The sequence below is a fragment of the Panthera pardus genome, unplaced genomic scaffold (assembly GCF_024362965.1).
Source record: "Panthera pardus isolate Hobbes unplaced genomic scaffold, ASM2436296v1 HiC_scaffold_8, whole genome shotgun sequence".
Classification (NCBI taxonomy): domain Eukaryota; kingdom Metazoa; phylum Chordata; class Mammalia; order Carnivora; family Felidae; genus Panthera; species Panthera pardus.
Window position 1 is genome coordinate 130442432 of NW_026527013.1, and position 25479 is coordinate 130467910.

A 25479-nucleotide genomic window follows, 5' to 3' on the forward strand; every position below is an offset into this window, starting at 1 on the left:
GAGGCCCAGTTATATTTGAATTTCAGATGAACAACTAATTTTTTTGGTATATATTCCAAATATTGCACAGGACATACTTCTATACAGTAGTGTGCAGTATTTGGGACATACTTAGACTAAAAGCAGTATTCATTGCTTATCTGAAATTCAAATTTATCTGAGCATCCTGTTTCTTATTCCTAGCACTGTGCTCCTGTTTTGAAGGTAAATTTGCCAAATATGTGGCTTATGAGTAAATGAAGTATTTAATCATTTTTCCTATTAATATTAGTTAATTTAAAACAATAAAAATTTAATTCTTATTGACCAAGCTGGGCACTTTCAAATATGAAATTTAAAAAAATAAATAAATAAAACTGGCAGGGTGCCTTGGTGGTTCAGTCCGTTAAGGATCCAACTCTTGATTTCGGCTCCAATCATGATCTCATGGTTCCTGAGTTCAACCCTCGAGCCTCGTGCATGGCTCTGCGCTAACAGCACAGAGGCTGCTTGGGATTCTCTCTCTGCCCCTCCCTCGTGTTACACTCTCTCTCCTCTCTCTCAAAAATAAATAAGTAAAACTTTTTAAAAAATGGCAATTTATGGGGAAACCTTATATAGCCTTTATATATAAACTTCTAGGGGTGCCTAAGTAGCTCATTCAGTTAAGCAACTGACTCATGATTTGAGCTCAGGTCATAGGCTCAAAGATTTGTGACTTCCAGCCCCTTCATCCCCTTGGGATTCTCCTCTGTCTCTGCCCCTCCCCAGTTCAAGCTTTCTTTGTCTCTCTCAAAACAAATAAACGTTAAAAAAATAAAAATAAAAAAAACTGCTAAAAGTTTTTGCCATGTTCTACTGTTTTGGCACAAAAATAATAATTCTGTAGTTCAAATGAACATTTTTAGCTACATATTTATCCCATGCTACCAGCTTGCCTCTGTGGCATTAAAAAATACTCTATATAAATATTCTTCTTTCCAGTTAACACATTGATTTTGATTTTAATCTTTGAAAAAAAAGCTAAGTTGTTAGCACTTTGCTTCAAATAGTATTCCCTCTGATGCCGACGTCACTTTGCAATAGTTTTTTTACTTTTGAAATTTTTATTCTTTCCTTCCTGATATTAACCATCTGTATTAATAAGATAATCAACTAGGCTTACTGTTAATGAATTGATTCATTCAACTGCTAGATTTAATTAGAGAGACATTTAACATACCAGAAGATGTTCTGATTTTGTTGCATTATCCCCAAATATAATAAAATAAAATGAATTTTTCTATTTTTGCATGTATTAAACTAAATTGTTTTGTTACTCTACTGTGTATTATAAAATGCCAACTGATGGAGTTTTGTTTTCATTGTATTCCAAATTTCAGAAGGAAAATCAGTTTTCTTCTTGAAACACTCACAACTCTAACTGACACAAGAATAAAGTCTAGGAATAAAAAGTATCATGACCCTCAAATCTGCAAAAAGATTTTTTTTTTTTTGTAGTTTGATAGGGATGCATTTTCTGAATTAAGCAACCACTAAAAAAGTTACTTAAGAACTCTAATTCCAGAGACACTATTCAGTGAGTTTGTTTCTTTGCTTGCTTTTTATGGTTTTGCTTATAGTATCCAAAGGGACTTTTATTTAAAAGAGGAGAAGGAAAAAGGCAATGTTTTCAGAGAGATTTGAATGTACAGAGCTTTTATTAGAGACACGGGCAGGGACAGATCTAAATGTGCTAGCACATGCACAAAAGTAACAGCTCAAAGTGAGCAGTCCTTACTTTGGACCATCTACCTCTAGTATGTCCCTCCTGAGAAAAGGAATAACTTCTTGGTGATTCCCGGATACCAAGTCAGTAGATAAGGTGAATTCGGCAATACACCGATACAAAGCAATTACAGATACATTAAGAAAAAAACTGTCTTTTAAAAAATTACCAAATCGGTAAATGCATCTATCTGGGCAAATTTCCTGATATATGGGCTTAAAGGCTTCTAGCATAGCTAAAGATAAAGAGGACAAAAGGAATTCCTTTCTCTCGTCCAGCTTAGCTTTGTCTTCTTTGTTTGGTAGTTCTTTTTGCTTAAAAATATGTTACGTACTTTTTTAAAAAATAGAGATCATAGCATATATATGCTTTTGTATAATTTTTCCTGAGTATTTTCTCATGCTGCTAAATCTCTCAAAACACATTTTTAGTGACTTAATATCTGTAATTCATTTAATCATTCTTTAACTGGTGGATATTAGGTCATTTCTGGTTTTTTTTCTGTCAATAAACAGGAAAATAATTCTTGAATAAAGCCCTCAGTCTTGCTTTTATATGGGCAGTAATATTACAAAGGGATCGGGGCGCCTGGGTGGCTCAGTCGGTTAAGCGTCCGACTTCGGCTCAGGTCATGATCTCACGGTTGGTGAGTTCAAGCCCCGCGTCGGGCTCTGTGCTGACAGCTCAGAACCTGGATCCTGTTTCAGATTCTGTGTCTCCCTCTCTCTCTCTGAACCTCCCCCATTCATGCTCTCTCTGTCTCAAAAATAAATAAACGTTAAAAAAAAAAAAAAAAGAAAAAAAAGGAAGGGATCACCCTTAGTTACCAGATAAGTTTTAATCTTCATAGTACATTTCAGAGTATAAGGAATGCATCAGTTTTCTAAAACAGCGGCAAGAAGAGAATGAAATCAGAAGGGCAGGCATGTTAGGAAGAGAGCAAAGGTGATGGAGTCAGAAAGTTGTACCTGTTCTGGGGTGGGTTTCCACAATGCATGGTTACAGCATAGAATGAGTGTGTTGTTTTGTTTTTTTTTTTTTCATCTGAGGTTCACCTATTACAGATTTGCAACATTTTTTTTCTTTTAGTCTTCTTTCTGGATTTGGTAGAATTATTAATGTCGGTCATATCCAGTCACAGGAATGTGCATGAGAAAGAAATAAGAGCTTGTGATGATGATAGGCTACCATAACCCCCAACAATGAACTTGCCCCCGTGGTTTCTCCTGCTTATAGGTTTCTCATGCAGCATGGGAGATTCCAGCCACCAAAAGACTTCATGCATTCAGTAGCTTCATAAAATTTAAAGATGCCTTTTTGGGCACTGCATTAGTCTTTGAATTTCCTCCTGGGCTTCCCCTGTGCTGTAGGCTATCTGATGTCAGCTCCCACCAGGTGCTTGGCTGATTGGAATGAAGCTTCAGCTCTGACATTTTCCTTTAAAACTAGTAATAATGTACCTGGAGACCAACTGTGTCTCATTTCACCATTTCTAAAGTATGCTTACCTACCAGCCAACTCTGGTTTTCTGCCTATATAAAAATGCAAAATAACTTTGCTAATTCCCAAAAAGAGGTAATGGATGGCATTTCATATGCCTAGCCTTGTCTACTTTCTGGTTGTTTTTTGTTTTCAAATTAAGAAAAGTGCTTGCTTCATTTAGGCCCTTATTGATAACCAAGTGTTGCTTTTTCTTAGAGAAAAGAATGGTAACTTGTGTTGAAGATGGAAACGGAATCTTGTGTTTTAATGTTAATCTCTTGTCTGATTTGTTTTCATGCTTCTGAGTATTACATGTAACATTTACCTGCCCCCCCCCCACTCCACCCTTGTATTCTTTAACATTCGTGGTCCCTTTAGAATTGTGTCCATTTTCATGAGTTTCTTCATAATCTTCTCTGCATTAAAAGACACAAGTGCTCATTTGTTTAATCCTCTTGGGTATCAAAGCCTGTAGTCAAAAAGCTTGTGTCATTCTGCTTGCTTTTACTTGAATATTCTGTATTAGAAAACTTTTTTAAACAAGGTGACCTGAACTACCTTTGTTCAATCTACTTATTTCTTTTCTAAACAACATCCTCTGACTTATACCAAAGCAATACACATCTTAGAATTCTATTTAGTTTTTTAAACACTGTGCTGAAAGTTTAGAGTCTTGTCCTCTACAAAACATTTATTCTTCTGTTCAGTGTCTTGTAGCATATGAGTACCAAGGGTGTACTCATTCTTTGTAGAACTTAGTGTTGCCTAACTCATTACTTTATATTTCTCTACAATGAGTTCTGTACACTGCTCTCAGCCTGCTTGCATTTCATAGCTCTCCTCCTTCCTACAATCTGCCCTTCTAGTTTTGCAGGCTCAGTAGAGTTCATCTCCCTTTATGTTCTATTTCCCAAATTACTGAGACATTTTAAAAAGCAATAAAATAAAAAAAAGATTATTATTGAGCCATGCTTATAGACTGCTTGCCCAGATTTATGAATATTAAAATGGGGAAGCTACTGGCCAAGAATTTTTAGTTTTATATTAAAGCTCAGAAAGAAAGCCAAGAGGAGAACATCATAGGGTATATTGTCATTACCAAGAGAACCTGGACGTTCAGTTCCCATGGCAAACAATATTTTTAGTTTCAAGTTTTTTAAGAGACTATGTGTCAGTTTTTTTATTTATGAAAAATTTACTGTACATGATTTATTTTCTAAATTAATACCTTAAAAGCTAATAAGTTAAATGTATCAATGGAAGTAGTTTAATGACAGAAAAAATGTGTGCCATAGGATCATCTCTGAGTTTTGTAAACAATATAGAAAGTATATTTTCTAAGATATGTTTTGTCTTAGTAGAAACGTGTTGTTATTTATATTTAGAAATTCTTTGTAGCTTAGCATTTAAGAAATTATTATATTTTAAATGTGTTTCAGGTTTTAAACATGAATATTTTGGGTTGTAAAAATTGTTGGATAATACTGCTTAACTTTCTAGGGACTTAACACATTCACAGCATCTGTAGAAGAATAAAATTAGACACAATAATAAGTTACCATATATTGTACTTAAATAACATTTCTATGGTCAAGAAAAAGCGGGGGAAATCAGGGTCTCCATATAAATCATCATAATCCAAATACTAAGATATTTGCTTGAGAAGAGTATAATAACTTTAAAAGCTTCAGATCTGGAGTCAGACTGCCTGGATTCCAACCTCCTGAATCTTAATGGGTTTATAACCCTGTATAATCTTCCTCTGGTCAAGGAAGAAGTCACTGGCTACTCAGTATCTGAAACAAAAAAGCTAGATTTACTGCTCTTGGGGGCAATAGAGACCTGTGCTTGTAACACACAGGCCCTCTGAACAAAGCAGGCTGCAGATTATTTGAGGTTTGGGGAATTGTAGGAATCAGGGGAGTGGCGGGGTCTCAGAAGCAGGAGTGCATGGGTATTTAGCTATGGCAGTATAGTTAATGAATGAAGCTCTTGCCACTATAGAGTTGTCACTGACCCAATGAGATGAGTTTAACGCTATGATTCTTGGGGTGCCTGGGTGGCTCAGTCTGACATTTGAGCTCAGCTCAGGTCACGATCTCGAGGTTCATGGGATCGAGCCCTATGCTTGGGATTCTCTCTGTCCCCGCCTCTCTCTGCCCTTCCCCTGTTGGTGTGCTCGCTCTCTCTCTCTCTCTCTCTCTCTCCATCTCTCTCTTTCTTTCAAAATAAATAAACTTTAAAAAAATCTTTATGATTCTCTCACTTCTTTAATAACAAAACTGCCTGTGTCATAGGATGCTTCTGATAATTAAATCAAAGACTATATATAAATTTCCTAGCATAATGCTAGGAAACAAACTATCATCTTCATCAGTCTGGCCTTGAAGAGAGTAAAAGCCCCTCAACTATGAAAGCCCCAGCTTTTACATTAGATCATCACATTGGGACAGTGTAGCACCTCAAATTTGTCTCACTCTTCAGCGTTCTTTAGTACATGGCATTCGTTTCCACGTGTGTGTGTGCCTAACACACAGCTCCACAAGATCAGCAATTTATACAGTGTTCATCTCACTTTTACATAGACACCATTTTGGGGTGCCTGGGTGGCTCAGTCGGTTAAACTTCCGACTTCAGCTTAGGTCATGATCTCACGGTCCATGGGTTCGAGCCCTGTGTCAGGCTCTGTGCTGACAGCTCAGAGGCTGGAGCTTGCTTCAGATTCTGTGTCTCCCTTGCTCTCTGCCCCTCCTCCTCTCACATTCTGTCACTCTCCGTCTCTGAAAAATGAATACACATTTTTAAAAATTTTAAATAGACACCATTTGCTTTCTGGACAAGTGGGCTTTTTTGTGGGTTTGGTTTGGATTTTATGTTTTTATGAGCATCACAGATACCTTTAAGAATTGTAAAAGCTGTGAACGTTTTCCCCCAAGGAATATATGTGTGTATATACACATTTTTTTTATTCAGTCGCCTGGGTTCTCAGATTCCATGAAGGTTCAGGCCCTTCTCTTCAGAACTACTTCTGTTCAGAAAGGTAGTTCTCGGGACGCATGGCTGGCTCAGTTGAGAGAGCATGCGACTCTTAATCTCAGGGTCACAAGTTCAAGCCACACATTGGGTTGTGGGGCCTGCTTGAAAAAGAAAAAAAGGTATTTCTCTGTTAGAGTCTCACCTCCAGGTTTAGAGGTAAGATAATACCAATAAAAATAGCTCTTTCTGCTAGAAAACATAAGGCATATCGTGAGTTTGAGGGTGACTGGATTAGACAGGAAGGTGCCACATCTTAGAAGCTACAGTGACCCTTTCTAGGCAACAGTGCAGGCTGGGGCAGCAGGTTCTGAAGATCAGTGTATGTAAGCACCACCTGGCGACTCTGCTCTGGGTCTTACTGCAGAATTTAATTAATTAGGTCTGGTCCTAATCACTCAAGGAGGAAACCTGAATTACTTTACTAAGTCCAAACATGGTTATGATGCAACAAGTTCTCCCTGACCAGTTACCTGCCTTCCTTTCCAGTCCTATTGTTTGCATCTGTCCCCCTTGCACCTTACAAATCACAAATCCTGTGAAACAACTTAAGAATTTCTCTAGAAGAGCTTAAGATGTTAGATCTCTAGGCCTGTGGTTCTTAACCTGGAGGGCTTATTAAAATGCAGGCTTCTAGACTCCACTCCCAGAGTTTCTCATTTGGTTGGTCCTAGACTGGGGCCCAGTAATTTGCATTTCTAATGTATTTCCAGGTGATACTGATGTTGCTGGTCTAAGGGTCACACTATAAAAACTACACTCTTTACTCATTGATACATCATTGGTCCCCCAGGCTCACTTACCACTGGTTACAAACACTAGATTGTTTATACCACCTACTCAAACTCAGCAATTTAATTTGTGTTAAGTAATTATTTATAGTAACTCTAGGTCAGTTGAAAGGGATAATTGCTCTTGATTGCTGTCTAATAATGAAAGTATTACAGAAATGTCTTGAGGCTTGAAAGAGTTGGGACAAGGGCAGAAAGAAAGTTTAAATAAATTATTCAGTAAGATTTAAAAAAAAAAAAAATACCCTGACCTTAGTAAAATGCAGATTGTTTCCTCTGGGCCCCAGTCTGCCCCTGGTTAAAAGAAACTTTTGAGCAAAGGCTGCATCCCTACCCAGGAATAGGTCACACTTGTCGTAGGGCCTCCTCAGGTTATGCCTTTCTAGAAAGGAAATAAGGAGCTCTTGCAGCTGGAGAGATGGGGGCATATTAAGTGAAAATGCATGTATCAAGAAAGTATACTTTGGATTTTTAATAAAAAATGTATGGGGCGCCTGGGTGGCTCAGTCGGTTAAGCGTCCGACTTCGGCTCAGGTCACGATCTCGCGGTATGTGAGTTCGAGCCCCGCGTCGGGCTCTGTGCTGACGGCTCAGAGCCTGGAGCCTGTTTCAGATTCTGTGTCTCCCTCTCTCTGACCCTCCCCTGTTCATGCTCTGTCTCTCTCTGTCTCAAAAATAAATAAATGTTAAAAAAAAAAAATTTAAAAAAAAAATGTATGTAGAGATAATATGAAGAAAATCATCATAAAGTTAATTGTGATTATTTCTGAATGGTTGTATTATCTGTGTTTTTTTAACCTTCATTTCTACCATGAACTGTATCCTCATTTTTGTAGTGTGGAAATTTTGTTTTAGAAGACTGTATGGCTTCCTCAAATTAGTTTAGTGAGGCCTTTCATCAAAATATTTCGTCAGTCAACCAAGAAGTGCATAAGATAATTCAGAGCTGTTCCTTATATTTTGAATAGGAAGAAAAATGAAAGCCCCAGAACAGGACTGAGTGCCTCTCTATAGAAAAGAAGGGTCAGCACTGGGAGAGGGAAGGGTATAGAAGGAATCTACTAGAAGCAGATATGTTACTGACTGATTTAAATGATCAGGACAAGTAGAAGCTGTGAACAGTATTATCATTGCCTTCCAGAGAGAGACAACTTTGCCTCCTATTATTAACATTTCTACATTTATTTTTTTAATTCCTAAGATGACTGTGTAGTTGCTGTCTGACCAGTGGATCAATAACCGTGGCCCAGGGGTATCACTGGCTATAAAATCATGAACCAAAACATGAAGAATTTTTTAACACAGTGGGTAAGAGTTGGGACAAGTTCTATAATTTCTAATATTTGAAAACCTCATCAGCATATCATAAACTGGCTTTTGAAAATAGTAATAAAATTTAGGTGTGTGAAACATTGAAAACCTTGTTGAGAACCCTAAGTTGTATTGCACTTCTAAAATATTTGCTTCACCAAAAACTAGCAGCGCCAATAATGGTGTGTTTTCCTTGTTTTCTAAAATATCCCTTGGCTTGGGGTGCCTGGGTTAAGCATCCAACTTTGGTTCAGCTCATGATCTCACAGTTCATGGGTTCAAGCCCCACATCAGGCTCTGTGCTGACAGCTCAGAGCCAGGAGCCTGCTTCAAAATTCTATGTCTCCCTCTCTCTCTGCCCCTCCCCTGCTCATGTTCTCTCTCTCTCTCTCTCTCTCTCTCTCTCAAAAATAAACATTAAAATATTTTTTAATTATTTTTACTATCCCTTGGCTCTTTATAGTTCTTGGTCTCCTCTTATGAAGTTATTGGAAATCATAAGAACTCATCCTTGAAGTTTCCTAATAATCCCTTATTGCACCAAAAATGTATATATTTTTATATATGTAGGAATTATGTCTTTAATATTCATAAGCTTTATGTTCTTTATTCTTCTTTGAGTACGAGTTGTTCACCCCAGTGGCTTTCACCTGGAAGAGTGGTTATGAAGCTTCTCAAATTATAGCAATATCCTCCTCTTCCATTGTAAATACTTCTTTAGAACACAGCAAAAATGACAACTGGCGGTGATTTTCAGAATGAAGCACCTTTCAGTTTTGCAATAGGTTCCTCTGACCACTACTCTATCCTCTTAATATATTCTTAAGCTTTTTAGATATGTTGAATAGAATTATGCCACCTTCCCATTAGCTTATTTTATATAGTCCAAATAACTTATTTTGCATTATGTTATGCAATAAAACTTAAGTTTTATTTAGTGGCTGTCATAGAAAATCAGTGATCATTGTTCAGTGGAGTACTGGGATTTGGAAAACCTAGTGTCTTTTGATTCTGGTCTCATTTTTTATCAGTCTCATCAATCAGACTTTGCCCTGTTTTGTTTTAACTGTAGGGTCTTTTGAAATAATTACATTCTGCTCAAAAAGTCGTACTTCTTAAATGCTTTAAAGCTTCACAGAGTCAGAGCTGAGAATGAGAAGACGTTGAGAAATAAAGAAGCAAGGGAAGAAGGGCCATGAACAGCCCTTTTAATAATTGCTAATATTTGAGTAGCTTTTCTGGCTGTTTTTCTATTTGTTTTTTGCGTTCCTCCTGCCTGCATCTAAAAGTCCTCTTCATTTTTCCCCTTTCTTGTTTTTCCATTCTTCTTTGGTTAATGTACCTCATTGCTTGCTGACTGGAAGAGGACTAGGAGTTTTGAGGCATCAAACCTACGAGGCAGAGAGGAAAACAGTTTTCTCCACTGTTGACATTTCCTCATTCCACAAATCTGAGCCCATTGCATTTTCAGAATAGCAGTGGCAGCCGCTTCCCCTCACCAAGATCCTCCCCCAAGATTTCCCTACATGCTCCTACAGATGATTGAAATTCTCCAGCAGCAGGAACTCCCCTTCTCCTTTCCTAGGGAAAGCTAAGCATTTTTATTAACGCTGGCCCAGTGTAAGACCCAAGTCTGAGTGGTGTCGAGTGGCATTTCTGGAAAGTCAAAGGTACCTACACATGACAATTTGACATGAAAGTAAATTTATATTTTCCTTAAGGATTTACAGTGTGTTGCGTTTTTGCCTTTCTCTGTTCTTTTTGTATAGAACTTTATCGCACTAAGATTATTTGGTGAACACTAGGAATTTGGAATGATTTTATCATGCGAGAAGTACAAAGAATAGTTTATAACTCATTGTTTCTGAATGTTTTTTTGTGTATCCAGAATTCAAATCCAAAGTCAGAAGATTTTCTGAAGTCATATACTTTTATATCAGAGTAAAACATACCAAAGCTATGGATGTGTTGCTCTTGTTTTATCAGTATGTATAATCTTTCCTTGGCTTGCTTATTTTGAATTACTCTCAATCTTTTTTAATTAAAAAAAAACTTTTTTTTTACACTTATTTATTTTTGAGAGAGTGAGACCGAGTGCAAGCATGGGAAGGACAGAAAGAGAAGGAGACACAATATCTGAAGCAGCCTCCAGGTTCTGCTCCAGACTCAGCACAGAGCCTGACATGGGGCCTGAACCCACGAACTGTGAGATCATGACCTGAGCCGAAGTCGAAATCTCAACTGACTGAGTCTCCCAGGCGCCCCACTCTCAATTTTTTAAAGATAATTACTGTATATCTGTTTTATTTGGTTTATGTAAACATCTGATTATGTTTCATTGATTGCAAGTTAATAACTTAAGATACACAGTCACTTCAGCATTTTGTTTTAATGCAAATTGAGTTTCTTCATTATAAAGACTACATTTCTTTGATATCAGTGTTTTATTCCATGAGTCATTACCCCAGATCTTACACACTGGGACTGTTGAGTAATACTAGACTATCTTTCTCCGTTTGATATTTTTATCTCTCTACATATGGCAATATTATATCTGAGTATTTTGAGAATAGATCCATTTCAGTAAAATTGGTTATGAAGCAGCTTTGGTTAAAGAAAAAAAAAAGACACTATTTCCTCATTGTTTTTCAGAATAAAACTGGAACCGCATTGGGAAAAGACAAAACCTCCTTGTTGACTTAGTTATAATGTAATACCAAAACGGTTAAAATAGGCAGTCATTCGGCATAATGAGCATTGGTCTGTATAAGAATGCTTGGAAAGCTTTACTAGGATGCAAATGAAGTAGAAAAAAGCTTTCTTAAGTCACAGTTTTCTTATCTTTAAAGCGGGGTTTTGATTCTAGGTCTTTGTTAGCTGGTAACCAGTGATACGCTATCCTGGAAGCACTTTTTCAGTGTTTAGAGTACCCTGATTCCCCAGCCCCACCTTCTTTTATTAAAGAGCTTATAAAAGTCTAAAAGCTGAACTATATTATCAGACTTAGCCAGTAGATGCCCTCGTCAGTCCCAGTGTATTCTGCCCTAAAAATACTTTGCTGTCCACAAATAATAGAGGTGCTTCTGCCCTAGTAACCTTATATTCATTCCTGAAAAACTGCATTCTACAAAATCACACAATAAAAATAACAGATCTCATGAGGGACATAGGGTTGGAGACAGATCACTCAAAACCAACAGAACTTTGTAACCAGAGCAGTCCTAATGAAAAGAGTAGCAAAGCTAAATCACCACTGGGTTTACATTCAAAACCAAGGTTCAGTTGATTCTTTACATCCTTGAACTCTGGAATTCATGCTGCCTCCTTCAAAATGTGACATTTGCTCCTAACAAAGACCAATTTCATCAAAATTAAATTACTGACTCAGTGTAGATTTCTATCAGTCAGGTGTTTTGTTATTAAAACTTTATTTTTCTTGGAGCAGTTTTAGGTTTACAACAAAATTGAAAAGGAGGTACAGAGATTTCCCATATTCCCACCAACCCCCCACATGAATAGTCTCTCCCATTATCAACATCACTCACCAGAATGGTACATTTTTTTAACCCAACATTGACATATCATAATCACCTAACGTCCATAGTTTACCTTAGGGTTTACTCTTGGTGTTGTATATTCTAAAGGTTTGGGCAAATGTATAATGACATGTATCCATCATTACCGTACACAGTATCTTCAGTGCCCTAAAAATCCTCTGTGATCTACCTAATCATCTGTCCCCACTCCTAGTAACCACTTACCTTTGTATGATCTCCATTGTTTTGGCCTTTTCCAGAACATCATATAGTTGGAATCAATGCCATATATAGCCTTTTCAGAGGGGCTTCTTTGTAAAAACTTGGGAAAGGCAGAAAAAAAACAAATTGGCTTCCTTCACTTAGTAATATGCATTTAAGATTCCTTCATGTCTTGGGGCACCTGGGTGGCTCAGTCAACTAAGCATCGGACTCTTGACTTCAGCACAGGTCATGATCTCACAGTGTGTGAGATTGAGCCCCACAGTGGGATCCATGCTGACAGCGCAGATGTGTCTTTGGCAAATCTTTTCTCCCGGTCTGTGGCTTATCTTCTAGTTTTCTTGGTATTGTCTTGCAGGGCAAAAGTTTTTACTTTAACAAAGTTCAGCTTATCATTTATTTCTTTCAAGGAGTATGTCTTTGCTGTTGTACCTAAAAAGGCATCACCATACTCAAGGTCATAAAGGTTTTCTCCTTTGTTATCTTCTAAGGGTTTTACAGTTTCTTGTTTTACAAGGAGCTCTTTGCTACATTTTGAGTTAATTTGTGAAGGATGTGTCTAGGTTTGTGTCTAGATGTGAAGATTTGTGTCTAGATTCAGTTTTTTCCATGTTGATGTTCACTCATTCTAGCATCATTTGTTGAAAAGACTCTTTGTTAATCGGGTGTTTTTTAAACACAAGAAGAGATGTCTTTGCACCTTCCTCATCTGGGTCCTCAGCTTCCTTTAACAACTTAACAAAGTGGAAAGGGTAGCAGTTTTTTGTTTCTAGTTTTTAAAGATTTTATTTTCTTTTTTTTTTTTTAAACTAATCTCTATACCTAATCTGGGGCTTGAACTCATAACCTCAAGATCAAGAGTTGCATTGTCTACAGACTAAACGGCCAGGTACCCCATAGGTAGCAGGTTTTGAAGCCCTTCCTTCCTAGAATTTTCAGTATTTTTGTTTAGGATCTTCCTATATTGCTTATACTTTCTTTAAATAATGAGAATGCTTGGGGCACCTGGGTGGCTCAGTCGGTTGAGTGTCCGACTTCGGCTCAGGTCATGATCTCACGGTTTGTGAGTTCAAGCCCTGTGTCGGGCTCTGTGCGGACAGCTCGGAGCCTAGAGCCTGCTTCGGATTCTGTGTCCCCCTCTCTCTCTCTGCCCTGCCCCAGTTTGCACTCTGTCTCTCCCTCTCTCAAAAATACATAAACATTAAAAAAAATATATTTAAAAAAATAAATAATGAGAATGCTTGCCCTGATTGACTCAAATCATTGTTTTACTAGAAAAAAACAAGTAACACAATACAACTTCTGTATTATACTGACATTATTCTTTAGTTTATCAAATGTGTATAAGCCGACTCACATTATGGAAGCATATTGTATCCGTAAAGGCTTTAATTTGATTACATTTCAAAAATAAAGTCCTTTCTCTTTTTAGTCAGCTTACAATCTACACAATTTGATTTTCACAAAATATACTTTCTAAAACCTATCAGAAAGATGTTTTTCCCAAAACCAGAAACAATTTTTTACTCTTTCTCCCTAAAATGTCTAGCTTTTTATACTTATACTAAATAATAAAGTCATAAACTTGATCACATCAGATTTTCCTTAGAACAGTAGTTTGTAGCTTCATATAAAACACGTCTTCTATAAAAACAAGACTCCAGACACATCCAAATAAGGCGTTGCATGTAGCTGTCTGCCTTTCTTTGAAAAAAACAAAAACAAAAAAACAAGAAACATGTCTTAGTTACCATAGAGTAATTACATTAGAATCTCCATGTAAAAAACATCATCATGTTTCAAAAGCTCTCTAGCTGATTCATAATGTACTATCAGGCTTGAGAATCACTGCCTGAAAATACAAATAACTAAAGGTATTCATGTTGCATTTGGACATTCCAATGAAGCCCATGCTGGTCAGATTAACTGCCAACGAAATTCAGAGTTTGCTGTTTCATGAGTAATTTGCAACATGTACCATTTATGTTAACTGACTTCCACCGTGTTTTAGAGATACAAGATTTACTATATCACTTTTTGATTTATCTTTATAATTGTGACATAATACAGAAAAATTATTACTATATCTGAAATGCTAGGACTAAAATCCATTGGTTTTATTGTCTAGCATCATTTTATTCCCTCATGATTTGTATTGGAAGTCCAGTGATTTTGTGATGTGGTCACATATTTGTAGATTATGTTGTATCATGGAGATGGGATGCATACTAAATTTCACTGAAAATACAAGAGAGGTTGTCATTGGACAAATGGCAATTATATATTTTTTAATGTCCTGAAGATATTTGAATGACTTCATAACTATGTCTTTATAAAAGCAGTCCAAATCCTGGAGGGTCTAAGTAACTTGCGGAAAAAGGATTTGTAAAATTCCTCAAAAGCCAAACAACTACCCAGGTGTCTGGCATGTGATTGGAACTGAGGAAATGAATTCAATGCTTCAGTGTCTTACTTGGTTTGTTCTTTTCTTCCCTGTGGTGTTCCTTACTTTCTAAGTTGTGTGAGATGTGTCTTTGAGCATGACCAGCTTCCCTAGTGGAAAGGTTCCTTGAGTACAGGGTCACTCTTATTTTTCATTTGTTCCTCAGTATCTAGCACAGTCTTTTGCCTAAAAGTGGGGTGGAAGAGAGAGTTACTTTCTAAGAAGACATGTTTTTAAAGTGGGGTGATACAGGAGCGCCTGGCTGCCTCAGTCAGTAGAGCCTGAGAATCTTGATCCCGGGGTTGTAGGCTCAAGCCCCACGTTGGGTATAGAGGTTGTTGTTGTTGTTGTTGTTGTTGTTGTTGTTTTTAATCTAAAAATGGGGTGATACAATGAATTTTTCATATTCAAATCCCTTAGAGCCTTGCTATTACAGAGCTGCTTTATTCTGAGAAGGCTGTTATAAAGAGGTCTTTCACTATTTTAACAATTAAAATCCAGCAGATAGAATCTCAGCTGATTTAACCAATGCTGAATAATCTAGTAAATACTATCAAGGCCAAGGTCCATTGTATTAGTAATAGGTTTTCTTCTAAAGAAGTTAGACTAAGTTAGCAATTGATAATTTTAACATTTCACCCAAAGATCAAAAAAGAATTAGCATATTATCTCAATTTAAGAATCTGCTGTGGTATTTTCTGTTTAAGGTAGCAGAATTGTTTGTCCAGAGAGCAGAAAACATACTCAATGACTTTTCTCCGCATGAAAAATTTGTTCAACGTAGATACTGATTTGAAACTACTTGACTTTATATGTTTGGGACATAAAGAGAGAATTGCATTTGTAGAATTGTCAACAAAACAGAACATTTTCCATTGAGTGGAAAGACAAAAACCAATTTTTTTCAAGGAACTAATTGATATCTAAAATAGATGTACATATATATCTCAAATGTATATATACATAAATATATATTTATAGTATATATGTTTAATGTCTAACATATATCTCAGTATATCTAATATATATCTCAAATATTTAGGAATTCAAACATTCTAAAATAAGTGTTTAAATCAATGGTTATATGGTACTTTTGAAAAGTCCATATTTATTAATGTGTTTTTCTGTGTCTAAAAGATTATCATTCTTAACCTTTTTCATGAAAACAATTTATTAAAAAATGTTTAATTGATAAATTAAGACATCAAATACTAAAATAAAAAGATGACATAGCTATTTAAGTTTGTAAGTAGAGAGATAGCTATATTAGTCTCACAAATCAGAAATTTATGGTTCTATCAGAAGCACTAATTATACTTATTAGGAAATATCAGATAGGTGATTTATGGTTTTCAAGTTGCCAACCCATTTCATTAAAATATTGACTAGAATACTAATTCCAAAGTAATTGCCTGTCAAATCAAATCAGTTAAAGTGGGTCAAACCCAACCTCTATGGATGCACTGTGAAATTTCTCCTGGGCACCACTTATTTAGAGACAGTTTGTTGTTATTATTGGCATAAGTCAGGCCAATATCCAGTCAGATTTTTTTTTTTTTTATGTTTATTTGTTTTTTTTTTTGAGAGAGAGCACAAGCAGGGAAGGGGCAGAGAGAGAGAGAGAGAGAAAGAGAATCCCAAGCAGGCTCTGCTTTGTCACAGGGCTCCATCCCATAAAGCATGAGATGGTGACCTGAGCCGAAATCAAAAGTCTGATGCTTAACTGACTGAGCTACCCAAGTGTCCCACCAGTCAAATCGTTCTCAGTCCAGAGTCTGTACTTCCTTCATTCCATGTCCCCCCCCCCCATCCCCCCCCCCCCCCCCCCCCCGAGATCTCAGTACATAAGAGCATTCACCAAGGGTGCTTGATTTTGGCTCAAGTCATGATCTCCACTTTATGGGATCAAGCCCGTCATCAAGGCTCTGTACTGGCAATGCAGAGCCTGCTTAGGATTCTTTCTTTCTCTCCCTCTCTCTCTGCCCCTCCCCTTCGTGTGCTCTCTCTCTCTCCCTCTCTCTCAAAATAAATAAATAAACATTAAAGTAAATAAATAAGCAAACAAGTGTTCACCAATTTGTCCTTCCCTCATTCCTGACAAAAAGACTTTTGTTTGACATTGACAATGTTTTTGTTACATTGGCCCTCCTGTCAGGATCACCAGCATTGTTTGCAATAAGTCATTCTTGTTAATCAAATTTACCTTTAACTGAGGTCAGAATGTTAATGACTTTTTTTGTTTATTTCCATATTTAGATTACCAAATGCCTAATGTCTGACCCCTGACTACTGTCCTCTGCTGGTGAAAGGGGATAAAATTGAGGACTTAGTTCCCATTTGTTTCCATTACTTCTTAGAATGAAATATATTTACATATTTCATTGAATTCCACTTAGAACCCCAGCAATCCTGGTCCTATCCCTATCAACTAAGAATTTGTAGTAGCTTTATATTTAAATACTCTAGAATATCTTTGATAATGTACAGAAGTAGTAGAAGGTGTGAGGAAATATTTAAAGTAATCATATAGCAAAGTATAGTCAGTTATCCTCTGTTCCAACTCCTTTTGGATTCTAAATCTCTCATTAGCAGTAAACATTAGAGTTAAAATATTTCAGAACTGAATACTTAGCCATGTATGTTTGAAAGATATTTTTAACAGTAGAAATCTTGTCTGATTTAAATCTACAAATTAATCATTTATCATATTAATAAGGAAGGCTTTATTTTTATCCATTTGCTTTATCTTCCTAGGATTATTTCCTCCTAAAATGTCATGAATTTGTAATATTTCATACAGCTGCTGCTATTTGGAAACATTTCAAGCAATAAGTAACATTGTTACTACTGCATTATTAAAGTAGACATTGCTAATTCCTCTTTATGGAGTAGATAAGAAGGTATCATGTATAATCCAGAAACATGTAACCTATAGCCAAGAAATGAAACCAGTATACCGTTTAGTTTCCCAGTTGTGCACCGAAGTTGCTTGAGAGGAAAATCACCACATTTTCACTATTAGGTAGTTTTGAAAGTGAGAAATGCAGCGTGGAAGGGAGGCAGCAGCCAAAATTTCTCTGCAGTGTTTTTATAGTATAATAAGGAAAAGGAGCTTAATCAGTATTCTCTCATTAGCCATAGTAAGACTAGAAATCAAGCTATTTCTACAACCTCTAGTCTACTATGTGGTTTGCTCCTAAGCTACATATTTTAGTAGCTCCTAAACTAATTGAGAATTTTCTAGACAAAAAGAGTAGATCTACAAATAATCAACCTCTAAGCCCATCCTGGGGGGATTTGATAGTGCTTTGAAGATGTATGAGAAAGCAATTTCTGAGTATTTCTAGAAAGACTGGATGTGGTAACAGCTCTAACATTACAGTGGGCTGGTTGCCGCATATTATCGTCCAGTCTTTTTCTGACTCATCTTTGCTGTTGATTATGGTTGTGTATAAACTGAACATACCTGTTTCATTAGAAATAATTAGGTGATAGAATATGCTATAGAGCTTAACACCTAAGACACTTTTTCTTCATAGAATAAGAATGTAAAAAGAAATCTTTGAGGAGCAAGAGAGGTGTTAATCCTGATTCTATGTGAAAAACGTGCTGCCTTTTCTCAAATCTTTACTGTAGACAAGATGTAGTAATCTGGTCCTATTAGAGACTTCCTGGAATATGTATCCCCGTCGATAAAGAATCCCATAATGACTGTTGTCAGTTGGTAGTAAATTCCTGTATTTATGTAAAAGGTAACATTTTACTTCCAGAAACACATAGTCCAGAGGGTTAACTTTAATGGTGGAGATTTTAGGCACTATGATAACCAGCTTTAAAAACCAGTTTTCCCAGGGAATTTGGCTGTAGTTTCTATACTATATCCTATATAATTATGCCTGTTCTGCCTTCAGGCTTTCTCCTTCTGCTCTGACTACAAAGTGAGATAATTTAAATCCTGCTGCAGAATTGTGGTTTAGTTAGTTATTTAATTGTTTGAAATCCCAACATAAGGACACTATTCACACACACACATCATAAATAAAAATGTTAGACTAAACGATAGAAATATATTGACAGGATATGTGGTTTTTAAACTTGTTTGGAGTCCCCACAATTCTTTAAGAATCTATTAAATCAAAAGACCTTCCCAGAAAAATTCACATACATATAATTTTGAATACAGTTTTACATTGAACTCCACAGACCTGAGTCTTTGAATCACCTAGGTGCTTATGGACCCAACAGTAAGCACTTGGCACTAATTAGATCTGCTCTGTCTGATATGATAGTCAATAATCACTTACAGCAATTTAACTTAAAACTAAACAAAATTAAAGTTCCCCAGTCTCACTGTCCACATTTTCAATACTCAATAGGAACATGTGGCTAAAGGCTACCATATTAGACAGAGAAGATATAGAATATTTCCTTCATCTCAGAAAGTTCTTTGGACAGCACGGGGTTAGATGTATCTAAAATATTCTACTTAAGAATCTTACCATTATGTATATATGTGTATGTGTTTGTAGAGCCACATGATTTGACAACCCAGAACATACATATTATAAGAAAAATCAGCCGCTTTTAGGCATAAAACACAAATCTTTTCCTGAAACATATATGTGTCTCAAAGGCAGCTAGCTAACCTCATCTGGGCCTTCAGGACAGTCTACTGTCATTTTTTTTAATCTTGTGTCTACACTGCCTTTTCCATAGTAGTAGTTCTTAATCTTTTCCACTTTTCCCTAAGCTCTTGCCTTTCAGTATGGCCAGAGACCTCCGTGTTCAGAAAACTCAGGCTATCAGTATAAATTTCTGCAACTTCCCTTATCTCTTTATTAAAAATCTCATTGTATTTTCTTTTGTTATAATGTGCTACAGAAATAACAAAGTGACCAAGAGAATGCAAAAGCCTCTGAATGTCAACAATATAATCAGGACCTAAAAGTAAATAGTTAGGAAGTGAGCTTGTGCTTGAAAAATGTGTGCTACTCTCCTATGATTTGATCCTTTAGGTCTATGTGAGGGCCATAAAATGTATATTCTGAGTTAATCCCTAGGAACTTCTAATACACATGGACGCAAATAAGGCCCATACTTAAACTTATAGCCATACCTATTATCAATAGTAACAGTAGGAACTAACCTTCGCTGAGCATATCCCTGTGCTTTACATTAATTTCCTCAATTAATCCTCATAACAGTTCTATCGGTGAGCATTATGGTTAATCCATTTTATGGAAACAGGGTAGGAGAGGTTCGGTAACTTGTCCAGGACTGGAACCAAATACATAGTATTTTTTAAGTATGTGTACATTGTTGTAAAGCAGATCTCTAGAACTTTTTTTACCTTGTGTGACTGAAACTCTGTACTCAATTGAACAGTTACACCCCATTTTCTCCTCCCCCAGCCCCTGACAGCCAGCATTCTATCTTCTGCTTATATGAATTCAACTACTTTAGATACCTCACATAAGTGGAATCATACAGCATTTGTCCTTTTGTGACTAGCTTATTTGACCTAGCATAATGTCCTCCAGGTTTATCTGTGTTGTGGCATATGTCAGAATCTCCTTTTTTAAGGCTGAATAATGTTCCATTATATATCAATACCACATTTTCTTTATACATTCATGGACCTGTAGGTTGTTTCCACCTCTTGGCTACTGTGAATAATATTTTAATAAACATGGGAGTGCAAATTCAATTCTCTTGGATAAATACCCTGAAGTGGAATTGCTGGATCATGTAGTAGTTCTAGTTTTAATTTTTGTGGGAACCTCCACCCTGTTTTCCATCATGACTACTAATTTACATTCCCACCAGCAGTGTACAGGGTTCCCTTTTCTCCACACCCTTGACAACTCTTATCTTTTGTCTTCTTGGTAATAGCCATTCTAACAGCTATAAGGTGATACCTCATTGTGGTTTTGATTTGCATTTCCCTGAGTAATGGTAGTGAGCACTTTTCATATACTGTTGGCTGTTTGTATGTCTTTGGACAAATGTCGGTTCAGGTCCTTTACTCATTTTTTTAATCTGGTTATTTGTTTTTGCTGTTAAGTTGTATGAGTTCCTTACATATTTTGATGCTTAACCCCCTATCAGATTAATGGTTTGCAAGTGTTGTCTTCCATTCTGTAGATTATTTTGTTGATTGTTTACTTTGCTACGCAGAAGCTTTTTAGTTTGATGTAATCCTACTTGCCTATTGTGTCTTTTGTTGACTGGACTTTTTAGCAAGACCAATGTTATTATGAAGGTTTTCCCTATGTTTTCTTCTAGAACTTTCATAGTTTCAAGTCTTACATTTAAGTCTTCAATCCATTTTGAGTTGATTTTTGTGTGTGCTATCAGGTAAGGTCAAATTTCATTCTTTTGCTTGTAAATATCCAGTTTACACAACATTGGTGTTCTTTAACAAGTGATTGTTAAAGATACTATCCTTCTTCCCCTATTGTGTAGTCTTGGCATCTTTGTCAAAGATCATTTAACTGTGTATGTGTGGGTTTAGTTCTGGGCTATCTGTTCTGTTCTTTGATCTCTGTATATCTGTCTTTATGCCAGCACCATCTGTTTTGATTGCTATAGCTTTGTGTTATGTTTTGCAGTCAGAAAGTGTGATGCCTCTAGCTTTGTTTCTCTTTGTTCCTCAAAATTGTTTTGGCTATTCAGAGTCCTTTGTGGCTCCATATGAATTTTAGGATTGTTTTTTCTATTCCTGAAAAAATCCCTTTGGGGTTTTGATAGTAGAGATTGTATTGAATCTGTAGATTGCTTTGGGTAATGTAGGCATTTTGATATTTTAAGCCTTCCAGTCCATGAACACAGGCTATCTTTCCAACTATTTGTATTTCAATTTCTTTCATCACTATTTTGTAGATTTTAGTGTACAAGTCTTTTACCTTTTTGGTTAAGTATTTTAATTTTTTTTAATGTTTATTCATTTTTGAGAGACAGAGAGAAAGAGCATGGTGGGGAGGGGCAGAGAGAGGGAGACACAGAATCAGAACAGGCTCCAGGCTCCAAGCTGTCAGCACAGAGCCTGACACGGGGCTTGAACTCATGAGCCATGAGATCATGACCTGAGCCAAAGTAGGACGCCCAACCCACTGAGCCACCCAGGTGCCCCGTTTAAGTTTATTCCTAAGTATTTTACTTTTTTATTAACTGGGTTTTTTTTTAATATTTTATTTTTTTAAGTAATCTCTACACCCAACTTGGGGCTTGAACTCATGACCCTGTGATCAAGAGGCACATGTTCTAATGACTAAGCCAGCCATGCACCAGATATTTTACTCTTTTTGATACTATTTTAAATGAAACTATTTTATTAATTTCATTTTCAGAAGGTTCACAATTAGTATGTAGAAGTGTAACTGATTTTTTTTTTTTTTTTAACAAAACAGGATTTTTATTTGACCGTGGGATTTGGGGAGGAGAGCAGAAAAATGTGTCAAATTTTGTGAAATACAACTTGGAAAATAGAGGCATATGGTATACTCCCTTCTATAAATATTAGCAGTTAAAGAAGAGACTCATAAAGTTGTAAAAGGGTTGAAGATTACATACAGTAGCTGAAATTCTACCATTAACATAATCATTTACCAGTGTGCCTTAGAGCCCTGATTTTCAATCTTCACTGTTATCAGGATTACCTAAGGGAGATTTTTAAAAGCTACAAATATGTGGCCAGCCATGAGATTGTAAATAACATAATTTCTTACTGTGATCACTTTTCCTATGCTTTTAATTATATGAATTATTTTCAATAATAAATAAATAAATTATATGAATTATTATATTCATAATATAATTCATTCATTATATTATCTTCATTAATTAATTCATTCATTAATAAATAATAAATAATATGAATTATTATTTAATTATATGAATTATTTTCAGTTAAAAAAGTGTTTATTGTGCACATTAATATCTTCTCAGCTAGTAAAGTATAAGTTGGCTTTGTGTTGTACTGTCACCAATCTTTATAGTATGTAACAGAAATGTGTATTTCAGATTATCAGCAAGTGTGCCAGTTATTTCATTATAAGAAAGTTTATTATATATGATGTGGATTGTGCAGAAAATTTGACCAATCTCTGTAAGATATTTGCATTCAAGGAGAGGATAGCCAATTGGCTCTCTTCTTCACAATTGAAAGTTGGTAGAATTAGGACATAGGAACGGAAAAGTTCTTGGCCTCTGTAACTTAATCATTAAAACTGAGGCTTAGTGCCCTAGTGAGTATTTACAGTTCTCAAGCAGGAGTGAAGTGTATAGCTAATGCAGGAATGTTAGGAGTTTGTAGTGGGCAAGTCCTAGATCAAGAGCAGGAGATCTGAGTTTTGATCCTGGCACCAATCTATTAGCTTTGTCCTAACCTCCCTCTGATTGTCAGCCTCTTTGAATTTGAAATATGTATAATAATGTCTGCTTCTCCTTGTTTACATAATTTTAGGAAGATCAAACTAAATAATCTATAATTTACATAATTTAAAACCAGCGTAATGCTAATTTTTCAGGCACAATAATGATCATTATGTAAATATCACTATTATTCTTTAAGTTATGTACCTAAAATGGTACTGCTTTGGTCACTTTAGAGTAGGTTTCTTTATAAAATAGACTGCTGTAGTAACTACAGGTTTGTGGAATTTAACTCTTGCTCGTGCATTGTTGTTTTTTTTTTAAGCCATTTTCTTGGAGGAAGTGAGTTTTGAGTTTTTTTACTTTAAGAAATATTTTTGTAATGGAGAAAATATAAAAATTAGGATCTTTAAAAATACTTCCTTATAGTGTCAACATTGCCAACATTCATGAAGTTCGTTGGTTAATTTGTTTAAAAGGTCACTTTTATTTTGTCTTTTATTTTTTATTTTTTTGGTTTCAGGAGTAGAATTTAGGTATTCATCACTTACATATAACATGCAGTACTCATCACAAGTGCCCTCCTTATTGCCCATCACCCATTTAACCCATCCCCCACCCACCTACCTTCCAACAACCTTCAGTTTGTTCTCTGTCTTTAAGAGTCTCTTATGGTTTGCCTCCCTCTTTTTTTCCTTCCCCTATGTTCATCTGTTTTGTTTCTTAAATTCCACATATAAGTGAAGTCATATGGTATTGTTTTTCTCTGACTTATTTCACGTAGCATAATACACTGTAGCTCCATCCATGTTGTTGGAAATGGCAAGATTTCATTCTTTTTGGTGGCTAAGTAATAGTCCAGTGTGTGTGTGTGTGTGTGTGTGTGTGTGTGTGTGTGTGTACACATCTTCCTTATCTTCTTATCCATTCATCAGTTGATAGATATTTGGGCTCTTTCCATAATTTGGTTATTGTTGATAATGCTGCTATAAACATAGAGGTGCATGTACCCCTTTGAATCTGTACCTTTGTATCCTTTTGAGAAATACCTAGTAGTGCAATAGTGGGTCATAGGGTGGTTCTATTTTTAACTTTCTGAGAAACCTCCATATTGTTTTTCAGAATGGCTGCACAAGTTTACATTCCCACCAACAGTGCAAGAAGGTTCCCCTTTCTCCACACCCTTGCCAACATCTGTTGTTTCCTGAGTTGTTTATTTTAGCCATTCTGACAGGTGTGAGGTGGTATCTCATCATGGTTTTGATTTGTATTTCCCTAATGATGAGGGAGCATCTTTTCATGCATCTCTTAGCTATCTGGATGTCTTCTTTGGAAAAGTGTCTATTAATGTCTTCTGCCCATTTCTTCACTGGATTACTTATTATGAGTTTCCTGAGTTCTGTATAGATTTCAGGTACTAACCCTTTGTCAGATATTACATTTGCAAATATCTTTTTTCATTCCATAGGTTCCCTTTAGTTTTGTTTTTTGTTTCCTTCCCTATGCAGAAGCTTTCTATCCTGATGTAGTCCCAGTGGTTCATTTCTGCTTTTGTTTCCCTTGCCTCCAGTGACATGTTTAGTAAGAAGTTGTTCCAGATGAGGTCAAAGACGTTGCTGCCTATGTTCTCCTCTAGGATTTCAGTGGTTTCCTGTCCCACATTTAGGTCTTTCATCCATTTTCAATTTATTTTGCGTATGGTGTAAAAAGTGGTCCAGGTTCTTTTTTTTTTTTTTTTTTTTTGTATGTTATGTCCAGTTTTCCCAACACCATCTGTTGAAGAAACTGCCTTTATTCCATTGGATATTCTTTTCTGCTTTGTCGAAGATTATTGACCATATAGTTGTGGGTCCATTTCTAGGTTTTCTATTCTGTTCCATTGATCTATGTGTCTGTTTTTCTGCCAGTACCATACTGTCTTGATGACTACAACTTTGTAATATAGCTTGGTCTGGAATTATGATGCCTCCAGCTTTCCTTTTCTTTTTCAAGATTGCTTTGGCTATTTGGGGTCTTTTGTGGTTCCATACAAATTTTAGGATTGTTTGTTCTAGCTCTGTGAAATATACTGGTGTTATTTTGATAGGGATTGCATTAAATGTGTAGAATGCTTTGGGTTGAGTACAAACATTTTAACAGTATTTTTCCAGCCCATGAGCATGGAATGTTTTTCCATTTCTTTGTGTCCTCTTCAGTTTCTTTCATAAGTATTCTATAGTGTTCAGACTACAGATCTTTTACCTCTTTGGTTAGATTTATTCCCAGGTATTCTATGGGTTTTGGTTCAGTTGTCAAAATAGGGTCAATTACGATTTCTCTTTTTGCTGTTTCATTATTGGTGTATATAATGCAACAGATTTCTGTGTGTTGATTTTGTGTCCTGAAACTTTGCTGAATTCATATATCAGTTCTAGCAATTTTTTGGTGGACTCCTATGTTTTCTTCATAGAGTATCATGTCGCCTGCAAACAGTGAAAGTTTGACTTGTTCCTTGCCAGTTTGGATGCCTTTTATTTCTTTTTGTTGTCTGATTGCTGAGGC

The 25479-nt window shown here is 36.1% G+C and overlaps 1 protein-coding gene across 4 annotated transcripts in view; it reads left to right on the forward strand.

Moving 5' to 3' along the window:
- The window catches only part of ZNF277 (zinc finger protein 277), a 112647-nt gene that overhangs the window by 28299 nt on the left and 58869 nt on the right, over positions 1 to 25479 (forward strand). The window contains exon 2 of one of the 4 annotated variants that reach the window (XM_053898415.1): positions 20851 to 20922. The exons of the other annotated variants lie outside the window; for them this stretch is intronic. The gene's annotated coding sequence lies outside the window, so the exon portion shown is untranslated. The remainder of the gene's footprint in view (positions 1 to 20850; positions 20923 to 25479) is intronic. 4 annotated transcript variants of the gene reach the window in all.